Source organism: Pleurodeles waltl, chromosome 2_1 (genome assembly GCF_031143425.1).
Source record: "Pleurodeles waltl isolate 20211129_DDA chromosome 2_1, aPleWal1.hap1.20221129, whole genome shotgun sequence".
NCBI lineage: Eukaryota > Metazoa > Chordata > Amphibia > Caudata > Salamandridae > Pleurodeles > Pleurodeles waltl.
Genome location: NC_090438.1, coordinates 724,037,899 through 724,065,160, shown reverse-complemented (window position 1 = coordinate 724,065,160; position 27,262 = coordinate 724,037,899).

The window sequence follows — 27,262 nt, the reverse complement described above, 5'->3', positions numbered from 1 at the left end:
AGTGAGAAAGGGTTCAAGAGCTAAAAGAAATAGTAAGGGAGAAAGAGGATATCCCTGTCGAACACCACGTTTAAGAGAAAAATGGGAAGAAACTGTGCCATTAACTAGAACTGAAGCTCATGTGCAATTATACAATAAAGCTATAAGAGAAATTATTTTATGACTGAAACCATGCCAGGATAAAGTTTTGATCATAAACTCTCAATTAATTCTATGAAATATTTTTCTGCATCAATAGTTATGACAGCTAGTGATTTATTAAGAAAATGGGCTTTACTGAGAACACTAAAGAATAATCTTGTATTATCAGATGCTAATCTACCTTTTATAAAACCCGACTGTTCATTTCCAACAAGCCGTGGAAGAAAAGATTCTAATCTTAATGCCAGAAGCTTTGCAAAAATGTTATAGTCTACCTTTATCTAGGAAATAGGTCCATAATTCTTACTTAGCCTAGAATCTTTTCCATGTTTAGGTATTAGACATATTGCAGCCTCTTCAAAAGTGCCTGACGTATCACCAGGTAGTGTAAAGTAACTGAATAAAGAGAACAAATGAGAAATAATGATATGTGAAAATTGTAAATACAATTCTACAGCCAAACCATCAGGGTCAGGTGTTTTACTCTTTTTTAATGCATTAAGAGCTTGTAAAATTTCTTTATCTGAAATATCTGTTTCTACGGAAGCAAAATCAAGATTAGAAGATTTAGAATTAGGAGTGCGTGATAAATATTCATAAATTTGAGAATGATGTGTCTGTACTTCTGGGATATACAACATCTTAAAAAGGTTAACAAATTAATTCAAAATATAGTCATGTTCCCTCAACTTAGTACCATCTGAACTAGTTAATTCTGAACAAATCAATTTGAAATCGCTGCTTTCTAACTTTAAGATAGTTTATCTATAATAAAGCCCCGATCATCTGCCTTAAACGAGTCCCAAATAAGAGAGGGTGACAAATTGGGCGTATTGTTAATCTTAAAGAATTCAGAGGTAAATGAAATAAATAATTTCAAGAACTGTGGATCACTTAACAAATAATTATTTAAGCTTCATCTATGGGATTAATACGTGGGGGAACTAAATGTAAATCTGTATCCACCTGGCATGATCTGAAAGCACTAGAGTACCAATGAAAGATTGAATTATATGTTGTGCCATTGGTTTGGATATAAATTTATGATCCAACCGTGTGAGTGAACAATGAGTAGGTGAGTAGAAAGTGGAATCACATGAGTCTCCAGGAATCTATCAATGAGGATTTTGCTAATGTAGAATGAAATTTTTTATGCATTTTCTAATAAGAAAATGTAACCCAAGATTACCAATCTAAAAAGGGATCCACAATTTGATTACAATCTCCACCAAATATCATATAAGCATTAAGATATTGTATAGATTTAGAAGAAATTGTAGGCAAAAAATGTACATCATTCTGAGTCGGGGCATAAATATTAAAAATAACTACAGGTATATCGGTGATTGCAAGTCTTAGAATAATCCATCTAACTTTATGATCTATTTCTTGTGAAAGGACAGCAAAATTTAGTTGTTTGTTACATAAAATAACAGTCCCCTTTTACCTATTGTCAGTAGGGGTTACAAATACATGACTAACCCAACTATGCTTCAGTTTCAAGGCCTCTGTTTCATTGAGATGTGTTTCTTGCAATAACAAAACATCTGTAGCAGATATGGGTAGGTGAGGTAATACCCTCTGGCCCATATTTATACTTTTTTAATGCCGCACTTGCGTAATTTTTTGACGCAAAAGCAGCGCAAACTTACAAAATACAATTGTATTTTGTAAGTTTGCGCTTATTTAGCGTAAAAAAACAACGTAAATGCAGTGCTAAAAAAGTATAAATACGGGCCTCTGTCTTTTAACAGGATTATTAAAACCATTCACAGTCCTTGAAATAACTCACAATGTTGTGAGTATAAAGGCATTTATGAATAATGAGGATTAACATACTTTGAACAAATGAGAAACAAACCATGTATAAGAAATTGAAAAATGGTGGGATATAAGGGCCTGATGTAGAAAAAAAACAAATTAGCGACTTGCAAATTGCGAGTCATACCGACTCGCAAATTGCAACTCGCAAAAGTGCATGCAGAAAGGTGTTTCAGACACCTTCTGCGACTCGCTATGGGGTCGCAAAGACCCACCTCATGAATATTAATGAGGTGGGTCGCAAATTGCGACCCCATAGCGAGTCCCTGCACTCACAGGGATGGTGGCCTGCTGGAGACAGCAGACCTCCATGTCTGTGACTCCTTTTTTTAATAAAGGAAACGAGTTGCGATTCAAAAAAATAATGAAACCATTTGGTTTCATTTTTTCAGAGTAGGCAGTGGTCCATTGGACCACTGCCTGCTCTGAAAAAATATTTTCGGCGACATTCACAAAGGGGAAGGGGTCCCCTGGGGACCGCTTCCCATTTGCGAATGCGTTACCACCCACTTCAAGTGGGTGGTAACTGTGAGTTGGTTTGCGACCGCATTCGCGGTCACAAAGCAACTCAGCATGGCGATGCGGTCGCAAATAGGAAGGGAACACCCCTTCCTATTTGCGAGTCGCATCCTCAAATTGCGAGTCGGTACCGTTTTTTGCAGTTTGCGACATGCAAAAGGCTTCCTACATCTAGCCCTAATAGTACAAATAGAGGGGTGTTGGAAAAGGAGAAAAAAGGGGTGGTAGGTAAGGACACAAAAAACAGGAAAAGAAAGAAAAGAGAGACTGTACATGTCCATGAAGACAACTGAAATATGTACTTGAAGAAAAATGCACACAATGAGGGGGTGGTGACACACATATGACGATGGCATAACCAACAGAGGGGATCTCCACCACAATGAAACCAAACAAAGGAAGAAGGGGAGAATGAACGATGTAACACAAGAAATAAATCAACAAGAAAAAAAATACAAGTTTAATATTCAGAAGAATATGGACATATAGCAGAAGAATTCAGAAATAAACAACTATGCATATCATCAATCGAGAAAATGCAATCGGTTTTAACTAGAGGAGGGGCCAGCAGTATCCTTATTTAATGAGGAATGTAAATCAATACATGTTTCAGTTAATCTGGCTGACCATATGTAGTATTCTTATTCCAATATATGACTTTGAAAATACATGGATGAAACAATCCTTATCGAGCACCCCGAGGTCGCCACATTGGGCGAAGAGAAAGAAATCCCATCCTTATGTTGGCTGTAATATGAGAGGCATCTTGAGAAATAAAGATTTTATTTCTGGACCAGGTAACTTGTTTTTTATATTTTACTGCTTCCAGAACTGTTAGCAAGTCTGTAAATTCCAGAAAAAGTAAGATTACCCCTCTAGGTTTAGAAGGTGATGATGAATTAGTCAAAGGAGGACCCAGCCTGTGTGCTCGCTGTCAATTAAAATTGGAGATGGAAAGCAAGTCCAGCAATTTTTGAAGGAAAGATTTGAAAAAGGCAACAGTGTCAGGACCTTTGTCTCCTTCCATGAACCCATAGAGCCGTAGATTGTTGTGTCTATTTCTATTTCCAAATCCTCAGTCTGCTGTTTAACTTGACTGATTTCCTTCTCCAGGACCATAATTTTATTAATATTATTTTGGAAATCTAACACATATTGTTCCACTTCAGTAATTCTTAAGTCCATTTGAGATCATTTGACATCCCAATGCTGAATTTGATTATTAGTTTCTTCAACAAAAGGGCAAAGAGCTCTAATTTTGTTCCAAAAGCAATTAAAAAGAAATAGGATTTACAGATTGTTCTGGTGATAGGGGATTCTGCTTAAGTGTCTTTTTCGTTGAAGTTGGTGTCTGAGATTTGATAGAAGAGCCAGCAGAAGAGACACTGCAGGAATGAGTTAACTGCACTCTTTCAGAGGAAACTGGATTATCCATCACTAAATGATTTGAGAGAGAATATAAAGGACAACTCTGCTGCAACATTTTTAGATTGCGAACATAAGATGTTTTTTCAGTCTTCCCATAGGAGGATATTCAACAGCAAGAGTGATTTTTCAGATAAGAAGGTTACAAATTGACTTACATTGAATACTAGGATCAATAGTTTGCTGAATATCACTCAACAAAGATGTCTCCTCACAGAAGATTTATATTTCTGTCCGTAAAAGCATAGAAGCATTCAATAAAAATCTTTCACTATCGCCAAGAAAGAGTACTTGCCAATAAATATCCTACAGGATGGAAATTAAGCCTCCACACCGACGTCTGGGAAAATCCTGAATATACTTCATCCCTGAGGTGGAAATGATTTAAGACCTCTCACATGGGTCACGTTTCAGGAAAACATAAAGAAAATATTGAAAGTTCCTCAAAATAGTTGAAAATGGGTCCCTTGGTAAAATTACACCACTTGAAGTGCTCTCCCAGGAAACATTGCTCACACATGCGACCTCAAAATGGCAGCTGTGTTCTGAAAGCACCTATGGCCGCAAAATGAAAAAAAAACATAGAGAAAGCGGCTGTTTGCTACACTGTTGCACAAAGATAATAATTTTCTAGTTTAAAGGAGGCAAGGGAAAAAGTATTCACCTCGTTTCATCATGTTCAGGCGAAGCAGTGCGGTGAAGTGTGCATGCCATGGCTGGAGCTCCCGTGCTAAGCAGCCATCTTGTGTAGTGCCAAAAGCATGCCCTGCTCCAAGAGTACTCTTTAACATACTCTCACTGTCTTTGTGACTATGGGGGTTATTCTAACTTTGGAGGAGGTGTTAATCCGTCCCAAAAGTGATGGAAAAGTGACGGATTTACCACCAGACGTATTACGAGTCCATTATATCCTATGGAACTCGTAATACGGCTGGTGGTATATCCGTCACTTTACCGTCACTTTTGGGACGGATTAACACTCCTCCAAAGTTAGAATAACCCCCTATGTCTTTAAATGTCTGACTCTCTATTAACAAAATTGCAAAAAGGGTACCCTCTTTTCTATTTGCACTAACTGTATATGGATATTCCCTGGATATTTACATTTGATTCCCATTTTAGATGTTTTGGGATCAATTGTCCAAGACATTGAAGAGTATGTAAATAAGTAATATAGAGCTAATACTCCAACATGTCTTTGTGAATAGGCCCTAAAGTTCTTCATGGTGTTTGAAATTTAAATTATGTTCTGCAACATTTTGCATCTCTTATTACCTCCCATAGGATTTACTCCTTTTTGCTTAGCTTAGCGACTTAGCAAGAGTTACTAGGGGCTGTAATACATATCATTTCCTGGGGTTGAAACGGGCCCACACAGCGTAAAGTGCTGTATGGAGATTTCTTGGATAGACCTTATTGAAACTTTACTATCTTCCTTGGAAATAACCAGGCCAGTAATTTCCTCAAACTATTATACTTAAAGTATTATCTAGAACTGTAATAGGCTATTGCAGTTCGGAGGATTCTAAGAAAGGCCAGGAGAGCCACACAGCTTGCGCTAACAAGAATTTAGCAGACCTGGATCTGGCAGGATTAAAGTGGGCAGGCCTGTAGCAGAGCTAGAGTGAACAGAACTGGAGCAGAGCTGGAGTGGGCTGGATTGACACAGAAGTGAAGAATATAGTAGGAGCAAGCTGCAGAAGTTGCGACACAGTAGTTCACTGAGAACAGACCTGTAATGTATAGCTAGCTTGACAGGTAGGAGTTGGTATCATCACCACCAGAGTGGAAGGGCCTGGTCTCCGAAAAGGAACCACATGACAAGAAGGGACTGGTCACAACACAAGAACTCCATGAGAAAGAGAGTAGAACTAGAACAGAAACCACCTGAGTGAAAGGAACTGGTCTTGTGTCAGAACAGGAACCACATGATAGAAGGGGCTGGAGCCAGGACAGAGATTATCTGACTGAAAGTACCTGGTGAAACAGAAATTATGTTTATGTTTGGAGACCATCTTGTAATGGAGTTTGTGTGGTTTGTATTTGATAGCCATCTTAGAATAGAGTGTCTGTTTAATGGTCATCTTAGAATGGCCATGTACTGTAAGGAAGTTGAAGTATGTTTTCTACATACATCCATGCCTGTTGCTCGCTTGCATTCATGACAATATGAGTGCCACAGGTAAACAGTACTGAAATGATGTTTATTTAATGATGTAATAAAATCATTTGTATTGCATACATATGCCATCACAGTCCATGAAAGGAATCTTTTCAAGCACAGGAATGGAAGAAATCAATGTGGGAATAAAAGGGAAATTGCCTTGTGCAACAGCAAAACTGTCAGCAGCTTTAACAGTGCTACATAATGCTTTGAAAAATTCAAGTAGTGATCAGAACTAATAAGTAGCTGTCTTAAAACATAAGTCAATAGATATGAAAATGAGAGGGTAATTAAGACAACTGATAAGTTAAGTGTGTGATTTAACAATTGCACCTGCAGAGTTGTATTGGCAGAGTTATATCTGCCATTATCTGTGTGTTTGTTGAATGAAGGAATACTTATCTATTGTATTGTATTTTCATTGAATTTCTTTATAGCACTTTCTTGCCCCTTGCAAGACACAAAGGGGGTCATTCTGACCTCGGCGGTAAAAGGCCCTTGCCGCCGGTCAGAAGTCCGCCATACTACCGCCGCGGCCGCAGTCGACCGCCACGGTCATTCTGACCACCAACTGTGAAACCGCCAAAAATCCGACATCCAAGGAAGGCCGCCACATCAGCGGGCCGCGGAAAACTGGAGATGACCAAACCTCCACCGTCTCGCCAACACAAACACGCCCATGCCATTCTGACCCACGAATCCACGTGGCGGTCTTTCAACCGCGGCATTCCATTGGCGGTACACACCGCCGCGCTCAAAATACACACACAGCTCCTAAACACTGCCACATTGGACAATTTGAAATACGCACACATGACACACATACAAACAACGCTCCCACACATCCAATCAACTATAAAACACACACCCACATCACCCACAAACCCCCACTAGTTGGAAATCGGAGCGAAGGCGAGAGCGAGAGCGAGAGATAGCGATAGCGAGCACAGCATTAGAAAACCCCAACACACACAGGAACACAACTTCATCACCCACACCACATCTACGCACACATCACCACATATCACCACGCACATCACCACAAACACCACCCCACACCTCATCCACACCACCCCATGGCACCCCAAAGACACCCAAGGTTTTCGGGCCAAGAACTCCGGGTCATGGTTGAGGAAATCATGAGGGTTGAGCCCCAGCTCTTCGGCACACAGGTGCAGCACACCACCATAGCAAGGAAGGCTGAACTATGGCAAAGGATCGTAGACAGGGTCAACGCTGTGGGACAGCATCCCAGAAATAGGGAAGATATAAGAAAGCGATGGAACGACCTACGGGGGAAGGTGCGCTCGATGATCTCCAGGCACAACATCGCTGTGCAGAAGACTGGCGGCGGACCCCCACCCACCCCACCCCAATTCACAGCATGGGAGCAAGAGGTGGTAAACATCCTGCATCCTGATGGCCTCGCTGGAGTACAAGGAGGAATGGACTCTGGTAAGTAGAATCTCAACCACTTCACCCCCCCCAAACACCAGCATGCCAACCCCCCCCCCTCACCCCCAATCTCACCCCCCAGCACATAACCTCCCTGCCAATGTCTCACCAGCACAACCCACCCTAAACAACACCAACCCCTGAATGCCAACACAAACCATAGACAGCCACCACCAAAGCATGACCATTGCACATACCCATACACCCCCCCCCAAACCCTCACAACACCTCCCACAAGGGAATCCCAGCACTGGGGGACAAGGGCACCCAAAATGCACGCCATGGCACACACAGAAACAATAACCATACTCCTTTACCCCTGCAGGGCCCGAACGACAACACACCGCCACGGAGGGTCCAGAGATGTCCATCCCACCCCCAGAACAGGCCCCCAGCGAGGACAGCAGCTCTGTCGACCTAGAACCTGACGACCAGCCCGGACCATCGGGGACCTCTGGACAGTCGGTTCCCCACACACAGGCCACAGCAGACCCAAACCCCCCTGGGAACACAAGCACAGCTCCCACCCAGCGGGCCCATGCCTCTGTCCCGCGGACGCGTCAATCAGCGGTGTGTCCGCCACTACTGGGCACCCAGGCTGACCCAACACCCCAACAACAACAGGGACCTGGGGGCAGTGGTAGGGGGCACACCGTCCAGGGGACAGAGGCCCGGGGAAACAGGGCAACTGGGAGGGCTGCTGTGCGACAGGGGGGGGAGGACAGGCCCAGGGAACCGACTCTCCAAGAGGCCCTCACCACCATCATGGGAGCGTATCATCACTCCCAGGAGACGATGGCGACGGTACTGGCCAGGTTCACCGAGATCCAGGCACAGCAGGAGGAACGGTACATGGGGTTCAGCAATGAACTCCGGGCCATCGCTACCGCAATGGGGACCATAGTCCAGGCCCTAAACCGCATTGAAACCACATTGCGGGACCATGTGGCACCGCAAAGGGCCCCTGTCACTAGCCAGGAACAGCCTACCACCTCCGCCGGCGCTAGTGGTCAGGAGGCCCCCACAGAACGACGTGCCACCAGAACCCCACCTCCTGCTGAAGAACAACCACCCCGCAAGAGGAACCTGAGATCTCAAAGGAAGACAGAGTAGGATGCCAGGACCCCCGCCAGTCTAATATCCCCCCGGATGTCATTCCACTGTCCCACAGTGTCACCCTGTCCAACCTTGAACTGCCCCTGCTCCATCCTTCCACTGCCATATGAACAATGCACCTGTGCGACCGAGAACTGGACTCTGCCATGGACATAACTCCACCCTCACCCTTCACCGTTTAATATCATGTACCAAAATATAGCACTAAAAATAAATCACTCATTGCACATAATCATTCTGGAGTCAGCCTGTATTATTTACAAATGTATAACACATTACTTATCAATAATGTTCTGTTATGTATGTGTGGACAACATACCGATGTCAATAAGCATTAGTCCATGGGCTAACCAGGCAGAAGTCACGCAGTGGGTCATACAGCACTGAAAAGGGAAGGGAAAAGTAAACTTCAGGTTAAAAGAACTGGGGGGCAATACACAAAGTAAAGATGCAGGGGGCATTCACTAAATGGTAAATGGCGTGGGAGATTCCTACCTGTGTGCTACTGAAAATACTGTAGGATAACTCTGTCCCTGTTGTCTGGGTCGTCCTCTTCGTCTTCCTCCTCTTCACTCTCCGCAGGCTCCACAGCTGCTTCAACACCACCATCTGGACCATCCTCCTGCAGGAAGGGCACCTGACGTCGCAATGCCAGATTGTGAAGCATACAGCAGGCCACGATGATCTGGCACACCTTCTTTGGTGAGTACATCAGGGATCCCCCTGTCATATGTAGGCACCTAAACCTGGCCTTCAGGAGGCCAAAGGTTCTTTCAATGACCCTCCTAGTTCGCCCATGGGCCTCATTGTACTGTTCCTCTGCCCTGGTCCGGGAATTCCTCACTGGGGTCAATAGCCAAGGCAGGTTGGGGTAACCAGAGTCACCAATTAGCCACACACGTTGTCTCTGTAGCTGTTCCATCACATAAGGGATGCTGCTATTTCGCATCACATAGGCGTCATGCACTGACCCAGGGAACTTGGCATTCACATGGGAGATGTACTGGTCAGCCAAACAGACCACCTGGACGTTCATCGAATGGTAACTTTTCCTGTCTCTGTACACCTGCTCATCGTCTTTTGGGGGTACTAAAGCCACATGGGTCCCATCAATGGCACCAATTATGTTGGGGATATGTCCAAGGGCATAAAAATCACCCTTCACAGTGGCCAAATCAACCTCCTCAGGGAATACAATGTAGCGCCGCATGTGTTTCGTCAGGGCAGACAACACTCTAGACAAGATTTTTGAAAACATAGGCTGAGACATTCCAGATGACATGGCCACTGTTGTCTGGAATGAGCCACTTGCCAAAAAATGGAGGACTGACAGAACCTGCACTAGAGGGGGAATTCCTGTGGGTTGACGGATGGGGGACATCAGGTCTGGCTCCAGCTGGGCACACAGTTCATGTATAGTGGCTCGGTCAAGCCGGTATCGTAGTATGATGTGGCGTTCTTCCATTGTCGACAGGTCCACCAGCGGGCGGTACACGCGAGGATTCATCCTTCTCCTCGCAAGTCCCAGCGGACGGTGCCTAGGAAGGACAACATGGAGCACAGAGTCAAGCAAGTCACAGGTACGTTCACCACTGCATGCACAGTACACGATAAGGTATGGATGGCTATGTTTGGATGTGTGTCAATGCAAGGCCTAGGCCTGTGTGACGCAGTTGAAATTAAGCCATGTGGGCCCTTGAAATGGCGGCTGCCTGACCGGTGAAGTGGGACAATGGGATGTGAGGTGAATGCGCTGGCGTGGCACACCGTGGCGGTAGGCGGTCAAAGACCGCTATACGAACCCGCATTGGTTAACATTGAACCCTATGGGATTCAGGAGCCAATGACGATGTGCGCCGGCGGTCGCGGTACGCACCGCCGCAGTACGCACCGCCGCGGCCGTGACCGCCATTTTCTATCTGCCTAATCACTCGATACCTGATCATCCACAGGAGAGGACCTATACTGCAAGTGCTGCTGTGACCTCGGTCTGGAAGTGACAATGGCTGCTGCGACTGGGGAAAGGGCCCCTGCCTTCACGTCTGAAGAGTTGGAGAAACTAGTGGATGGGGTCCTCCCCCAGTATGCGCTACTCTACGGTCCTCCAGACCAACAGGTGAGTACACTGAGTGCACATTGAATGGGTTATGGCTGTGTGGAGTGGGGTGGATGTAAGTTGTTGGGGTGGGGAGAAAATGAGGACTGCAACGCACGACAGATGAGAGAATGGGCCACATGGCAAGGTTGGGGAGGGGGGGGCATGTACTCCAAACATGCCGAAAATTCAAGTTTTCTCTTTCCCACCCTGTACATGTCTAACAGGTGAGCGCCCATCAGAAAATCGACATTTGGCGTGCCATCGCCAAGGAAGTCCGGGCCCTGGGGGTCTACACCAGACGGGGCACCCACTGCCGCAAGAGGTGGGAGGACATCCGCCGCGGAACCCGAAAGACTGCCGAGTCACTGCTGGGGATGGCCTCCCGACCTAGGAGGGGTGCTAGTCGTACCCTGACCCCCCTGATGTCCCAGATCCTGGCGGTGGCCTACCCTGATTTGGATGGGTGCTTGAGGACATCACAGCAGACACAAGGGGGTGAGTACCTGCACATTCTGCTATCCTTAAGCGCAGTTGAGGCGTCTGGGTGGGGGAGGAGGGCCGTGGGTGACACTAGGCCAGGGCACTTTCTGTAGTGTAGTCCCCTCCCTTAGACATGGCTCTGTGCCCCCGCCCCCCACCTCTGTAGGGTGCCAAGTACAGCTATCCATGGTCCTGCATCACCCATGTGCGCGTCTGTTGTCCCTAGACCTGTTGGCCTAGTCAGAAGTACTGAGTAGTGTACCCCAATTTCGCGGCTTAGTGCATGAGGCACCTGTGTCTGTCCTCTCCGCCAACGGTATTGACAAGGCATACACTCAACTTTGTATTATTTCTCCCCCCACCCTTATTCTTTGTCTTCTTGTGCATCAGCATCATCAGGCGGAGGAGAATTGGCGTCGGAGCACGAGGGAGCTGCAAGTCATAATGCCCCGGTGGGCACTGGAACAGACACCGAGGGCACCAGTGATCCGGAGGGCGAGGGGAGCACCACAAGGGGGACCGGTGAAGACACCAGCGACACGGACACGTCCTCGTTTGGGAGCTCCCTAGCGGGGGCGGCAACATCCGGGCCCCCCGCCTCCACAGGTACAGCCGCCACCCAGCGCTCCAGCTCTGCCCTCCCAGCAGCCCCTCAGCCTTCGCTCCGTGCCCGCTCGCCCAGGAAGGCGGGCGTCTCCTTCGCCCCAGGCACCTCAGCCCCTGCCCCAGTTACCCCTGCTGCCCTCAGTGCGGAGCTCATTGACCTCGTGAGGACGCTCATTGTTGGGCAGACTACCCTTTTGAATGCCATCCAGGGGGTGGAAAGGGAGGTGCATCGGAGCAATGCCTACCTGGAGGGCATTCATTCGGGTCAGGCTGCCCATCAACGATCGTTCACTGCTCTGGCCTCAGCACTGACGGCAGCCATTGTCCCTGTCTCCAGCCTCCCTCTTCTAACTGCCTCCACCCTTTCTCTTTCTCCTGTCCCTCAGCCTATCCCATCCACACCATCAGACCAGCCTGCACACACCTCAACACCCAAGGCCAGATCATCCAGACACAAGCACCACAGGACACACAAGCATTCACCCCAGCAACACCCAGATGCAGACATTCCAACAGTCACTACCACCTCTGTGTCCCTCTCCTCCTCGTCTCCCTCCTCCCTCCCTGTGACGTCTACACTCACACCTGCATGCACACCACCATCAGCCAGTGCTTCCATCACCAGCACACCCTCCACTACAGTCCTCACACGTGCAGTCACCACCCCCACTGCCATCTACACGTCCCCTGTGTCCTCTCCCACTGTGTCTGTCACCCCCTCTTCCAAAACACATAAACGCAGGCAGACACCCAAGCAACAGCCAACCACCTCACGACAGCCTACGCCTCAGTCACCTGCACCCAAAGACAGCACACCTGACTCTCCTACAACCACATCCTCTTCCTCCACTTCCATCACCACTACTCCTACCCTTTACCTTGGTCCTAAGAAATGTTACCTCTCTAATCTTAACCTCTTTCCCTCCCCTGACCCACCCCCTCCATCGGTTAAGAGTCCCAAGAGCACCTCAGCCACCACCAGCCCAGCTTCGAGGGTCCAAGTGGTGCATGGCTTCTGGAGTCCACCGTTTGGCGGCAGTGACACTTCACTGAGCAGCAAGGGGACATCCAGCCCACCCCCAGGCAAGAGGACACGTAAAGTGAAGGGCCGCCGTGAGAGGACTGAGACGGCTGCCCCCAAGGAGCCAACAACGGCCACTTCACCTGCCACAACAGCCAGGGGAGGCAAGGGCCCGAGAGCCCCATCTAAGGAGCGAAATGGCAGCAGGGCGGAGAGGTCATCCATTAGGAGCGCGGAGCTGGAGGGCCCCGCAAGCCCCATCCCGCCTGCAAGGGACGACAGCAAAGGGCCCAGGACTCCGTCCCCGAAGGGGCCTGCCACTGCACATTCGGAGGGCGAGTGATCAGGGTGTCCAGCCCAGGTCTGGCTCCCTAGACTTCCTGGAAGAGGACCGCTGAAGAGGGCCCCGCCGTGCAGAAGAGCACCGCTGAAGAGGGCCCCGCCGTGAAGACAGGCACCGCTGAAGAGGGCCCCGCCGTGCAGAAGAGCACCGCTGAACAGGGCCCCGCCGTGAAGACAGGCACCGCTGAACAGGGCCCCGCCGTGCAGAAGAGCACCGCTGAACAGGGCCCCGCCGTGAAGACAGGCACCGCTGAAGAGGGCCCCGCCGTGCAGAAGAGCACCGCTGAACAGGGCCCCGCCGTGAAGACAGGCACCGCTGAACAGGGCCCCGCCGTGAAGACAAGCACCGCTGAACAGGGCCCAGCCGTGAAGACAGGCACCGCTGAAGAGGGCCCCGCCGTGCAGAAGAGCACCGCTGAAGAGGGCCCCACCGTGCAGAAGAGCACCGTTGAACAGGGCCCTTCCTGTCAAGCACCGCTCCGCTGGGCCCATCCTGTCAAGCACCGCTCCGCTGGGCCCTTCCTGTCAAGCACCGCTCCGCTGGGCCCCTCCTGTCAAGCACCGCTCCGCTGGGCCCCTCCTGTCAAGCACCGCTCCGCTGGGCCCCTCCTGTCAAGCACCGCTCCGCTGGGCCCTTCCTGTCAAGCACCGCTCCGCTGGGCCCCGCCGTCTCAAGCACCGCTCCGCTGGGCCCCTCCTGTCAAGCACCGCTCCGCTGGGCCCCTCCTGTCAAGCACCGCTCCGCTGGGCCCTTCCTGTCAAGCACCGCTCCGCTGGGCCCCGCCGTCTCAAGCACCGCTCCGCTGGGCCCCGCCGTCTCAAGCACCGCTCCGCTGGGCCCCTCCTGTCAAGCACCGCTCCGCTGGGCCCTTCCTGTCAAGCACCGCTCCGCTGGGCCCCGCCGTATCAAGCACCGCTCCGCTGGGCCCCGCCGTCTCAAGCACCGCTCCGCTGGGCCCCTCCTGTCAAGCACCGCTCCGCTGGGCCCCTCCTGTCAAGCACCGCTCCACTGGGCCCCTCCTGTCAAGCACCACTCCGCTGGGCCCTTCCTGTCAAGCACCGCTCCGCTGGGCCCTTCCTGTCAAGCACGCTCCTCTGGGCCCCGCCGTCTCAAGCACCGCTCCGCTGGGCCCCGCCGTCTCAAGCACCGCTCCGCTGGGCCCCTCCTGTCAAGCACCGCTCCGCTGGGCCCCGCCATCTCAAGCACCGCTCCGCTGGGCCCCTCCGTCTCAAGCACCGCTCCGCTGGGCCCCTCCTGTCAAGCACCGCTCCGCTGGGCCCTTCCTATCAAGCACCGCTCCGCTGGGCCCCTCCTGTCAAGCACCGCTCCGCTGGGCCCCTCCTATCAAGCACCGCTCCGCTGGGCCCTTCCTGTCAAGCACCGCTCCGCTGGGCCCCACCATCTCAAGCACCGCTCCGTTGGGCCCCGCCGTCTCAAGCACCGCTCCGCTGGGCCCCGCCGTCTCAAGCACCGCTCCGCTGGGCCCTTCCTGTCAAGCACTCCCCAGGATATGGCAGTGGGCATGGTGGCCCCTTCGTGGGTCTTGCGTCGTGGACTCATGTGGCTGAGGTGCCCCCCCTTCCCTTCCCCCTGAGGTGCCTGTAGTTTTGTCATCAGATGCCCCTGCAGTGTTCTCTCCAAAGGACTCAGGTCTCGTGTGTGGGCTTTGACCTTGTGTTGCTACACTTTGGCCCACGGACAAATCGTTACTACGTAAAATGTGCAGGACTGATTTCTGCAGTTGTCCACTGCTGTGTATATTGACTTTATAAATGTAAATATTCTGGCTAGTTGACCAATACTTATCGGAGGCTATTTTGGACATAAATATTTATTGACAATTTTGATATGTCATTGCATTTTTTACGGGGGTTTGGTTGGTGTCACTGTGACTTGTTGCTCTGCATTGGTGTGTACATATTAGGGGGGGGGTTGCATATGTGTGTGCCCGTAACCTTTCGTCCTCCCCCCTCCCGTGTGTCGTAGGTGCTGTACTCACCGTTGACGTCTGCGCCGGAGTTCGTACTCGTGGTAGATGAGCAGGTAGACGAGAGCAGGTATGATGTTCAATTCGGGTTCCATGCTGTCCTCCGTACTCGTGGAGTGCGTAGAGGTGAGCGTTTTCACATTCGTAGTCTGTTTCCACCGTGTTTTTATCGGCGGGGCTCCCGCCCCGGAAAAGGTGGCGGATTGGTGGGTCATGATAGTGTGGGCGGTACATTGTCTGCCGCCTGGCTGTTGGCGGTGACCGCCGCGCTGTTTGTCGGTCCCGCCGTGGCGGTCGGAGTGTTAAAGTGGCGGGCTGTGTTGGCGGTTCCCGCCATGGTCAGAATTCCATTTTTTGGACCGCCGGCCTGTTGGCGGTTTGGCCGCCGCTTTATCACCGACCGCCAGTGTTAGAATCACCCCCAAAGTACTTTTGGGTGACCAAGTAAGTAAATACTCTATTTGTATCATTTACATAGTGCTTTGTACATCTGGTAAGGTCATGAAGTGCTCGAAAATGCATCAGCTTTCGGGTGACCTTCAGAGTCTATAGCTACAAGGTTATTAGCTGTAGCTTGACCTATGATAAGCATGTTGAGTGAAACATGTAAAGTATGAAGAAATGGTATACACCTGTTATGACCAATGTCACTTCATGTAAGCATGGATGCAGTCATACATGGAGGTATCCACCATATTTCGGGAAAGACTGTATCCTAAATAGAGACTACCATTAATGTTTAACAGTGTCATCCAGCCGGGAAGCACTAGGGGGCATATTTATTAAAAGATCATGCAGTGCATGCAAGTCACCTTGCTGCGCTGCATGATAGTCAATGGGCAGGAACTTATCGTACTTAACATTGTATGGAGCATGGTGCAAGGGTGCTGGGTTGTAGGCAGGACTGATTTTGTGCAGGAAGGAACACCTTCCTGCACAAAAAGAATCTGGAGAGCCATTTTCCTCTTTCTGTGTGTGCTGCAGAAGAGGAGACAAAAGATAGTTCTCCTTGTTACATCCCACCTGGGGAGATGCAGCATTTTGATGCATTCTAAGGTCCACCAGTAAAGGTAAATCTGTGAATTCACCAAAATCCATGGGTGGATGCATAGCAACACCTATGCTCTAAACATGGAACACCTTCCCAGGGCAGAGTAATGCAACACAGCAATTTGCGCTATGTTGTGTTACTCTAGATTGATCAAGCCAGAGAAGGCCATGCAAGGTTTCCTTGCCTGGCTTGATAAATCTGACTTAAGAGTTGTATTGGTCTTGTGCCTCATTGGGTGGTGCATGGGTGACACAACTCTTTCATAAATATGTCCCTAGATATAGTCCCCCTATCAGCGATAGAGGCCCAAACAATTGATGGTGATCACCAAGAAGCATAAGAGCCACCCCCAGTGAGCCCTGTTACGCAACCAGTTATTACATAACTAGGCCATTCAGATAAACTAGAGGACACAACTATTAGGATGCATGGGTGTATGATTCCATACCATAAGTCTAGAGTCCATCTGAGAGCATTATAGATGCAACCCAAGGTATCAACTGACACCATGGCCCACGGGGACCCATAGGAGAAAATGTTATACAGCCCAATGAATTGGGGTTGGCAAGGGAAAAAGTAGTCAGCACCAACTAATAACTCTTACAGTATAGTACTGATTAAATTTCAGCTGTGAAGGAATTGGGGAGTTTCAGGGAAGCATATACGAGGTGAAAATGGAGGGGCTCTCCCAGCCTTAAGAGGATCAAACTGGAAGTCATCACAGGATAATGACCTTGACCTCTAACTTTCATATGGACACTGGGCTGGACTCACTGAGAGAGAAGTTTAACTAGGCAAACAGGGAAGTGAGGTATTGTGAGGATTGTGCAGAATGTAATGGATGTTGGCTGGTCTACATTGGAGAAAAGTCCCTGTGTAGTTCTCTAAGATGGGGTAATCAGAGAGCAATCAGCAGGCCAAGGGACCAGTAGCTAAATTAAAACTGAACCATCAACCAGTTCAAGCTATTGCCTAAAATTAGGGGATTACAAACCAAACAGAAATCATGCAGGCAAATGTAAGATAGGCAATATAAAACGGCAAGCAACACTTCCTACAGTCAAATACTCTTTTTGCACAATGTGGGTAATTTAGTAATAGTAAATCAAGTTCAGAACACTGAATGGTGTTGCACACTGATGACCCGTGCTTCACTGTTGGATCTCTGCAAAAACAGACATCTTTGTTCTGCTCCAGTAAGTCTACAGATCTCAGCTGTAGGCAGGATGGTCTGAGACAGGAATTTGTGTAGGTAGGGGAGGTGAATGGTTTTTGAACAGGTGTGATAAATGATTTTTAACTACGGAAGCAATTTGAAGCTGGGGTTATATAATGGCATTCAAGAGAACGTTTGAGTTTCTCCCCTTCCTAGACACCAACAAGGGGTTTTACCTTATGGAAAACTAAAACGTGTTTTCTGAAAATCTGATTTAAGGAGAAAAGTCACTTAATTCTGCCAACAGATGTGTAATTAACCCTTTGTTAGAAATGGGGTATCTGGTTGGCACTCAGTTTGCACTCTGTCCAAGCAGGGACCCTCACTCTAGTCAGGGTAAGGGAGATACACTCCTCAGATATCCTTGCTCACCCCCTTGGTAGCTTGGCAAAAGTAGTCAGGCTTATCTCAGAGGCAATCTGTAAAGTATTTGTACAATCACACACAGTAACACAGTGAAAAGGACTCAACACCACTTTAGAGAAGTAGACAATATTTATCTGATTAAAACAAGACCACAACGACAGAAATCCAACATACAGGACCAGAGATATGATTTTTCAACAATTAAACTTCTATATAGTGCTTAGAAACACAAATGCTTTAATTTGGTGTTATCACGGCGTCGTGACAAAGACATTCCCACCAATCCGACACCAATGGTGTTGGTCACAGAGTCGCACAAACGCCTAGGTACAGTTCCTTTTAAAAGTGAGGAAACAAGCTGGTGCATAGTTTCGGGGAAGCGAGGCATCACTGGATCCAGTGCAGCATTGGTTCTTGTGCTGCAGAGCAGTGGAGCGGAGGCAAGGGTGCCAAGCATCGGGTCCTTGCTGCGGAGCAGTGGAGATGAGGTGATGTTGGTGCAAAGCGTTGGTTCCTTACACTCTGGCGGAGTCAATGTCTGGCAAGTCAAGACGTGGTCGGTTGATCTTGCGGGGCTGCAGGTGCCGTGGCGAAGTCGAGTGTAACAGATGTTAGTGACACAGTACTCAGGAGTCACAGGACTTCAGCGGGGCTGCAGTGGCATCATGCCTGCGATGTGAGTCAGGATCATCGCACTCCAGCAGGGACCACAGCTTTGGTTACAGGCGCATTCGTGGGGTCAGGCAGTGGAATCAGTCCAGGCATCGTCTGAAGTCGGTGCACTTGGATTTTCTTCGTTTTCAACCAGCTTTCACTCCCAAGGGCCCAGAAACTGGAACAGGCACCACCTGGCGAGTTAAGGTCTACAGCAACGTAACCTAGAGGCTTGTAGGTAAAGTCTTTGACATCCCTGAGACTTCTTAACAGAAGGCAAGCTCAGGCTAAGCCCTTGGAGAAACTTCTCAAGCAGGAAAACACAGCAAAGCCCAGCATTTGTCCTCTCTAAGGTAGAAGCCGCAACTGCAGGCCAACCCAGCAAATCACACTCACAGGCAAAGGGGCAGTACTCCTCCTCCAGCTCTTCCCCTTGGCAGAGGTTCCTCTTGACCCAGAAGTAATCTAAAAGTCTGGAGTTTTGGGTCCACTACTTATACTCATTTCTGCATTTTAAGTAGGCAAACGTCAAAGAAAAGTCTCTGTCGTTCACAAAATCCTGCCTTGCCCAGGCCTGGCTCCAGACACACATCAGGGGAGTGGAGATTACATTGTGCGAAGACAGGCACAGCCCTTTCAGGTGCAGGAGTCAGCTCCTCCCTCCCCACTCTAGCCCAGGAGGCACATCAGGATATGCAGGACACTCCCCAGCTCTCTTTGTGTCACTGGGAATTCACAAACAGCCCAACTGTCAGTCTGACCCAGACAAAGGGATTGGGGATTGCCCCATAACATACTTACTCTGACAGTGGAACAAGACCGCTGCTGTTCACCATTCACAGTGGTTATTCAATTAATTCGCTCTGTTCCCCCTTAACTAGGGTCCAGTATGCTTGGTTGTAAATTTGCAAACTATATAACTGTTATGAAGAAGACACAGGGGCTGATTTAGATCTCATTGGAGGGGTTACTCTGTTGCAACAGTGACGGATATCCCATCCACAGAAATCTAAATTCCTTAAAAAACAATGTTATTTTGATTTTGGCGTATGGGATATCCGTCACAGTTCTGATAGAGTAACCCCCCCCACCAAGATCGAAATTAGGCCCTTAGTCTTAATAGTGAAGGAATTCACCATACCTACTGGCAGTTCTACCATCATCACCCCTTCTTAGGACCTCTGCTCCCACTCACACTCTTCTTCTAAGACAATATAAACAAAATCTACGATATACTCATACCCCAACCAAACCGCTCCACCCAGGCAGCGCTCCCTCGTGACGACAACAGCACCCATAATATCACCATGGCCCACCATCACCCATGTGGAAACCTCCACTGCCATATGATCCATCCACTGTGGAGCCACATCGGACTGTTGCCTGCACTTCACCTTCACCAGTGGACTCAAGACCATCTGCACAATCCCCACCTCAATCCTCAATTACTCCCTACCACAGCTTCTTTTGCAGGCCCCTGGAAACACACCACCATCGTACCACTACTAAAGAAATCCACAGCAGACCTGTTCTCACCAAGTATCTACAGAATTGTCTTCCTGCTACCCAGCCCAGAGAATGTCTTGGGGAAACTCATCAACAAACCACCTGAATAATAATAATCTTCTGGGCCTCTCCCAAACAGGCTTCAGACCAAACCACAGCACTAAAACCACCCTCATCACTGCCACCAATGACATCAGAATTATCATCATTATCTAGGCAACACAGCAGCCCCCATACTGCTTGAGCTCCCCAGATGTGAGTGCACCAAGTGGGCACCAAGGCACCCACTTTCAAAAAATTGTTGGCTCCTGCTAGCACTTGGTATGGGTGCCAGCTGGGTAGCAGGCAGGGGCCACTGAGGTTTTGGGGCTCACCCCATAGCCCCCAAACATAAAATAACAAAAAAAAAGTATGGGTGCTCCAGGCATGCACATGGATACCCAACAAGATCTACAAAAAAAGGCACAAAAAAAATAATAGTAAACGAGCAGCCACTGCTGCTTTCTCTGCCTGGGAGAGTGTGGGCAGGGAATATAAATTTTATTACTTGTCCACAATATCCCAGGCAGGGAACACAACTTTGCTCCTGCCTGGATGGGAGTAGAGAAAGAAGCTGCTCCTATCCAGGCAGAGGCAAAGGAACAGATTGGGTACCTACTATGCCTGCTGGCTAAGGCAATAGGGGCATTGTGGCTTCCCCCGTGGTCCCCAATAAACTTGGGCTGACATGGGTGCCCTGGGAGCTTTACTGTTATCTACTTCAGGTTTATAGCAAATACATTCCTGTTATGAGCTTCTATGTGCTGATCGTGGCCCTCTCCGCAGGGTAACTATCTAACTTTTTGCCTTTAACGTCCTTTTTTTTCCTAATTCGTTTTTGTTGGTCTTAGGACTCAGTGCACTTTACCATTGCTACCCAGTGCTAACGTGCTTTTGCTTACTCCCTAAAACATAGTAACATTGACTTACACCTGACTGGTATATTTATTTATAAATCCCTGTAAAGTGGTATGCCATATACATACAGCCTGCAAATTAAATGCTACTAGTGGGCCCGTAGCACTTATTGTGCCACCTACTTAAGAAGTCCCTTAAAACATCTCTCAGACCTGCCACTACAGCTGTAATTGACTTTTAAACTGCCAATTTGACATGGCAAAATATCCCCCTTGCAAAGCCTTAAACTTCCTCTTATTACATATAGATCAACCCTAAGGTAGGCTGAAGGCAGCCCACAAGGCAGGGCAGCGTAATAAAATGATTGGACGTGTTCTTTTAAGTTTTACATGCCCTGGTAAAAAAAAAGTCCTAAATCCATTTTTCACTACTGTTGAGCTTACCTCACCCATAGGATAACATTGGGTTGCCTTATTACATTTAATAAGTTCCAACATTTGATTGGGGCAGTTAGGACTTTCATGTTTGGTGTCTGAGAAATTGTAATTTAAAATCCTCTTTAATGGTACATCTGGATTTTAAGTCCCCATTTTTAGAAAGTTGTCATTTTCCAACTCTATTTGGTGCCTGCTGCCTGTTTCTGGGACATATGGCTGTGTGTAGTTGGCAGTTGGATATTGTTGTTTCCTATCCAGCCTTGTGGAGCTCTCATCAGCTTCAACCTCCAGTCTCATCCTATTGGAGATGTCGGACTTCCAAAAAATAGACTAAGGGCCTGATTTAGAACTCAGCAGATGGGTTACTCCATCACACAGGTGACAGATATCACATTTGCCAAAATCTAAATCCCATTATATGTTATAGGATTAAGATTTCAACAGATGGGATACCCATCAGTGTTGTGAAGGAGTAACACATCTGCCAAGGTCTAAACGACGCCCTAAGTCTGAACATTTGAAATCGTCACTGCGACTTCATCCAGGGGGTCCCCGATGATGATGCCTTCTCCTCGGACACCACCTGCAGCTGAACTTCTATCTTCTCCGACACTTTTTCACAAACCTTCTGCTAAGTCCAAAAGTACAAACCAACTGGGCCCAATCCTCTTTTTGTATCCAGCCTGCACTCCATTGCAGTCAGCAATATTTTTAAACTTTCATCAGGTCATGCGTGACAAGATGTCCACGGTTGGCTTGTTCATCTTTTAGATACTAAAGTTTACCTTCAAATTGAAAAATGTATAACTCTGGTTCTCCCACTTGATTTTTTGTCATTTTGGTGTCAATTAATTTATTTACATGTTCACTACTTTTCAAAATTGATGTGGGATTTCTCTTGTGTTGTGTTTTCATGTTATTACAGTTTGTGTGCAGCATGAACACTTTACACGTTGTCTGTGAGTTAAGCCTGACTATTTTTGTGCTAAGCATCCAGAGGGAATACCACAGGCTAATTTAGTGAATTTAGTGGGTCACCCTGACAAGGATTGTGGCTGTTGCATGAGCAGTGTTAAAATTGTGGGAACTCTGTGAGGTAGAAATGTTATAGATCCTCACAGAACCCAGAATTTACCTTCAGACGAAATATGAGGAAAATCTGAGGTCATAAGACACTTCTCTAGTTCCAGAACGTTGCCAGAATGGTATGCTTCTGAGACTGGGGAACAGCAAAAAGCTGGTGGCCAAAGAAAGCTGACAACTCCTACTCATGGTCATTCATAGCCAAGAAGAAGTTTCAGTTGCCATACATGGTCTATATAGAGAACAGGTAACGAATACAAAATATTTAGAAGTACAGAGGAAATAAAAGAGGTTCTGTAAAAGGAGAAGACAAAGAGAGAAAGAAAGCAGAGTAAATAGAAAAGCAAGGGATCAGAGCATGAGGCACAGGAAGCAGGCGATATACTGATGCAGTGGCAAACAGAAAGGGGTAGTGGGATAATGGGTTAGAGGCAGTAGCAGCTGGTGTCAGGGAAAAGTAGTGGGGTAGCACGTGGGGGCAATAATAAACAAAAAACAAACAAAACAAAAGAACTTACCTGCCAATCACTGCTCTTCTGCTGTGCACAGGCTGAGGTTCCCACAGTGCCCTACAGGTAATCCAAACACTGCTCTCGTGCTGGTAACGCCCATGAGAATAGCGTTGGGATTGGGTGGAGCAGGAGGGTTTTACATGCCATCGGGGACTGGGAGCCTGTGCCTGCTGTTGTTCTCCACCCAGCAACACAGCTGGGTTGGAGATATGTAAGTGTGCATGTCGGTTTGGCTGTCCTAGGAAGGATGCTCAAAGTGACATATGCACTAACAGCAGTGCCCACCACTCCTCCACCATTCTTCATAGGACCCCACCCCCCTGACAAAAAATAAAACGATAATAAAATTGTTATTATCATTTTATTTTTCATTTGCCCCTGCTGGCAGAGGTGCATTGCTCCTCTTCCATAAGAGAGGAGCCACTTCCTGTGAAAGGGACACTGGGGACAGAGATTATGATTTTAGGATAGAAGAGAGAAGGTAAAATAGAGCCTCAATGAGGAAATGAGAACTAGATTCACACGGATAAAAGGAAATTTGAGATTTTAAGTGGAAGTTTGTAGCTTATCATGTTTTGATAATTCAGTTGGCCAAATGTGATTTCAATGCACAATATTCCACTTTTTTTCTTAAAAGATCTTCATGTAAGATTAAAAAATCACCTAGGGTGGTCATTACAACCCTGGAGGACGGTGTTAAAGCGGCAGTAAAACCACCAACAGGCCGGCGGTAAAAAATTGCAATTACGACCGTGGTGGAAACCGCCAACAAAGACAGCCACTTTAACACTCCGACCGCCACGGAGGTACAAACAAACAGCGCGGCGGTCACCGCCAACAGACAGGCGGGAGACAATGTACCGCCCACAGTATCACAACCTACCAATCTGCCACCTTTTCCGGGATGGATTCACTGCGGATAAAAACACAGCGGAAACAGGAATTTCGAAGGGAAAAATGCTCACCTCTACACACCCCACGAGGAACGAGGACACCATGGACCTGGAACTCCAAATTCTCCCTGCGATAGTCTTCCTGCTCCTCTACCAGGAGCACGAACGCCGGCGGCGAAGACCACGGTGAGTACTGCACCTACGACACAGGGGAGGGGGGAGACAAAAAACAGGGACACACACATGCAACACCCCCACCCTCACCCACTACAACACACACAAATGCATATCAACACATCACATTAACATCCCCCAAACCCCCCGGAAGAATGCAAAGACAATAGAAAATGAATGTAACCATTGTAATATATTAAAAACAAGTAGGCAGAAATATATATATACACCATGTACAAAATATATACCAAGCATAGTAGTCCAGGTAGTGCACTAAGATAGTCCATGGTACACTGGGCCCACACGGTATGGGCGAGGCCCACACAAGATCCCCGACCATGACGGAGAGAACACTGCAGGGGCATCAGAGAGCAAGAAAACAGGCACCTCAGGCTGAGGGAAAGGGGGGGCACCTCAGCCCCTTGAGTGCACAACGCCAAATCCATGAGGGGGCCACATGCCCACTGTTCCATCCTGGGGAGTGCAAAGCCACAGTCTCTCAAGTCTATACAGTGGGTGGTCTGCCCACTGTTCAATCCTGGGGAGTGCAAAGCCACAGTCTCACAAGTCTCTACAGTGGGTGGGTTGACCACTGTTCCATCCTGGGGAGTGCAAAGCCACAGTCTCTCAAGTCTCTACAGTGGGTGGGTTGCCCACTGTTCAATCCTGAGGAGTGCAAAGCCACAGTCTCTCAAGTCTCTACAGTGGGTGGGTTGCCCACTGTTCCATCCTGGGGAGGGCAAAGCCACAGTCTCTCAAGTCTCTACAGTGGGTGGGTTGCCCACTGTTCAATCCTGGGGAGTGCAAAGCCACAGTCTCTCAAGTTTCTACAGTGGGTGGGTTGCCCACTGCCATATCCTGGGGAGTGCAAAGCCACAGTCTCTCAAGTCTCTACAGTGGGTGGTCTGCCCACTGTTCAATACTGGGGACTGCAAAGCCACAGTCTCACAAGTGGATGACAGTCTCCACTGGTTCTGGAGGGGGCATGGAGGCCAGAGTGCTTCATCCTGCTAAGGACAGAGGTAGTGGATGGATCTCTCCACTGGTTCTGGAGGGGACATTGTGCCCAGAGTGCTTCATCCTGCTAAGGACAGAGGTAGTGGATGGATCTCTCCACTGGTTCTGGAGGGGGCATGGTGCCCAGAGTGCTTCATCCTGTTAAGAACAGAGGTAGCGGATGTCAGTCTCCACTGGTTCTGGAGGGGGCATGGTGCCTAGAGTGCTTCATCCTGTTAAGGACAGAGGTAGTGGATGTATCTCTCCACTGGTTCTGGAGGAGGCATGGTGCCCAGAGTGCTTCATCCTGTTAAGGACAGAGGTAGTGGATGTCAGTCTCCAGTGGTTCTGGAGGGGGCATGGTGCCCAGAGTGCTTCATCCTGTTAAGGACAGAGGTAGTGGATGTATCTCTCCACTGGTTCTGGAGGGGGCATGGTGCCCAGAGTGCATCATTCACCCCGTGACGGACTCAGTTGCGTCAGTGCCCCTGCCGCTCATGGGCTAGCGGTGCTTCAGATGGCGGTGCCCTGTTCAGCGGTGCTTGAGATGGCGGTGCCCTGTTCAGCGGTGCTTGAGATGGCGGTGCCCTGTTCAGCGGTGCTTGAGATGGCGGTGCCCTGTTCAGCGGTGCTTGAGATGGCGGTCTCCATTGAAGGGTCTCAGCTGCTGGAGGTCCTTCATGGCCCAGCGGGGCTGGCGCTGGCAGTCCTTCATGGCCTAACGGGCATTTTGCTGGTGGTCCTTCATGGCTCAACGGGCCTTTTGCTGGTGGTCCTTCATGGCCCAACGGGCCTTTTGCTGGCGGTCCTTCATGGCCCAGCTGGGCTTGTGCTGGCGGTGGCCTCATGGGCAGCTGGGCTGGTGCTGGCGGTGGCCTCCTGGGCAGCTGGGCTTGTGCTGGCGGTGGCCTCCTGGGCAGCAGGGATGATGGCGGTCTTCTCCGCCGTGGAGCTCTTCCCAGACTTGCCGGGTTTCTTGTGGGCCTTCCCCACCTTGGAAGGTGTCACAGCTGACTCCACACTCCCAACAGGACCCCTGGGAGCGGCTTTGGTGGCTGGAGTCTTCACCCTCTCCTGCCGGGCACTGGCCAACTTCTGATGCTTCACAGGTGGGGGACTGTCTGTGCTGTGGCTCCGTGCCACACTGGCTGCCCTGGTGGCCGGTGCACTCCAGATTCCGGTGACTACAGGCACCACTGGTCCCGGAGATGTTGTGGCTGAGGTGCTAGTTCGGGACCTATGAGACGGACGGGGTGGGGGAGGTGTGGGAAAGAGGTCAAGGGTGGACAGGAAAAGTTTTTGGGACACACTGGGACGGGTAGCTGGAGGGGGTTTGGGAGTGGAGGAAGAGGTGGTGGTTGTAGGAGGTGTACGTTTGGTGACTTTGGGTGAAGGTGCATGCGCTGGAGGCTGTCATGAGGTGGATGGCTGTTGGGTGGGTGTGTGCCTGCGTTTGTGTATCTTGGGAGGGGGCGTCACAGACACACTGGAAGAGGACACAGGGGACGTGTGAATGGTAGTGGGGGTGGTGACTGCACATGAGCAGGGTGTGGTGGTGGGTGTGCTGGAGAGGGACGTAATGGCTGTAGAGGTACTGCATGCAGGTGTTAGTGTAGACGAGACTGGGAGGGAGGAGGGAGACGAGGAGGAGGGGGTCACAGTGGAGGCAGTGGATGTTGGTGTATCTGCATGTGTGTGATGCTTGCGTGAGTGCCTGTGGGATGTGTGGTGCTTATGTTTGCCTGAGCTTCCCTTGTGTGTTGAGGTGTGTGCATGTTGGTCTGTAGGTGTGCTTGGGATAGGCTGAGGTACTGGGGATTGGGTCGGGGTTGAGGAAGTTGGAGGGGGGAGGCTAGAGACGGGGACAATGGCTGCCGACAGTTCTGAGGCCAGAGTCTGAAAAGCTCGGTGAAGGGCCGCCTGACCAGAATGAATGCCCTCCAGGAATGAATTGGTTTGTTGCAACTGCCTCTCTACACCCTGGATGGCATTCAAAATGGTAGACTGCCCAACAGTGAGGGACCTGAGGAGGTCAATGGCCTCCTCACTGAGGGCAGCAGGGGTGACTGGGGCAGGGCCTGAGGTGCCTGGGGTGAAGGTGATGCCCACCCTCCTGGGTGAGCGGGCACGGGGCAAAGGCTGAGGGGCTGCTGGGAGGGCGGTGCTGGTAGGGGGGGTGGCGGCTGTACCTGTAGATGCGGGGGGCACAGATGTTGCCGCCACCACAAGGGAGCTCCCATCAGAGGACGAGTCCGTGTCGCTGGTGTCAGCTCCTGTCCCCGCCGTGGAGCTCCCCTCGCC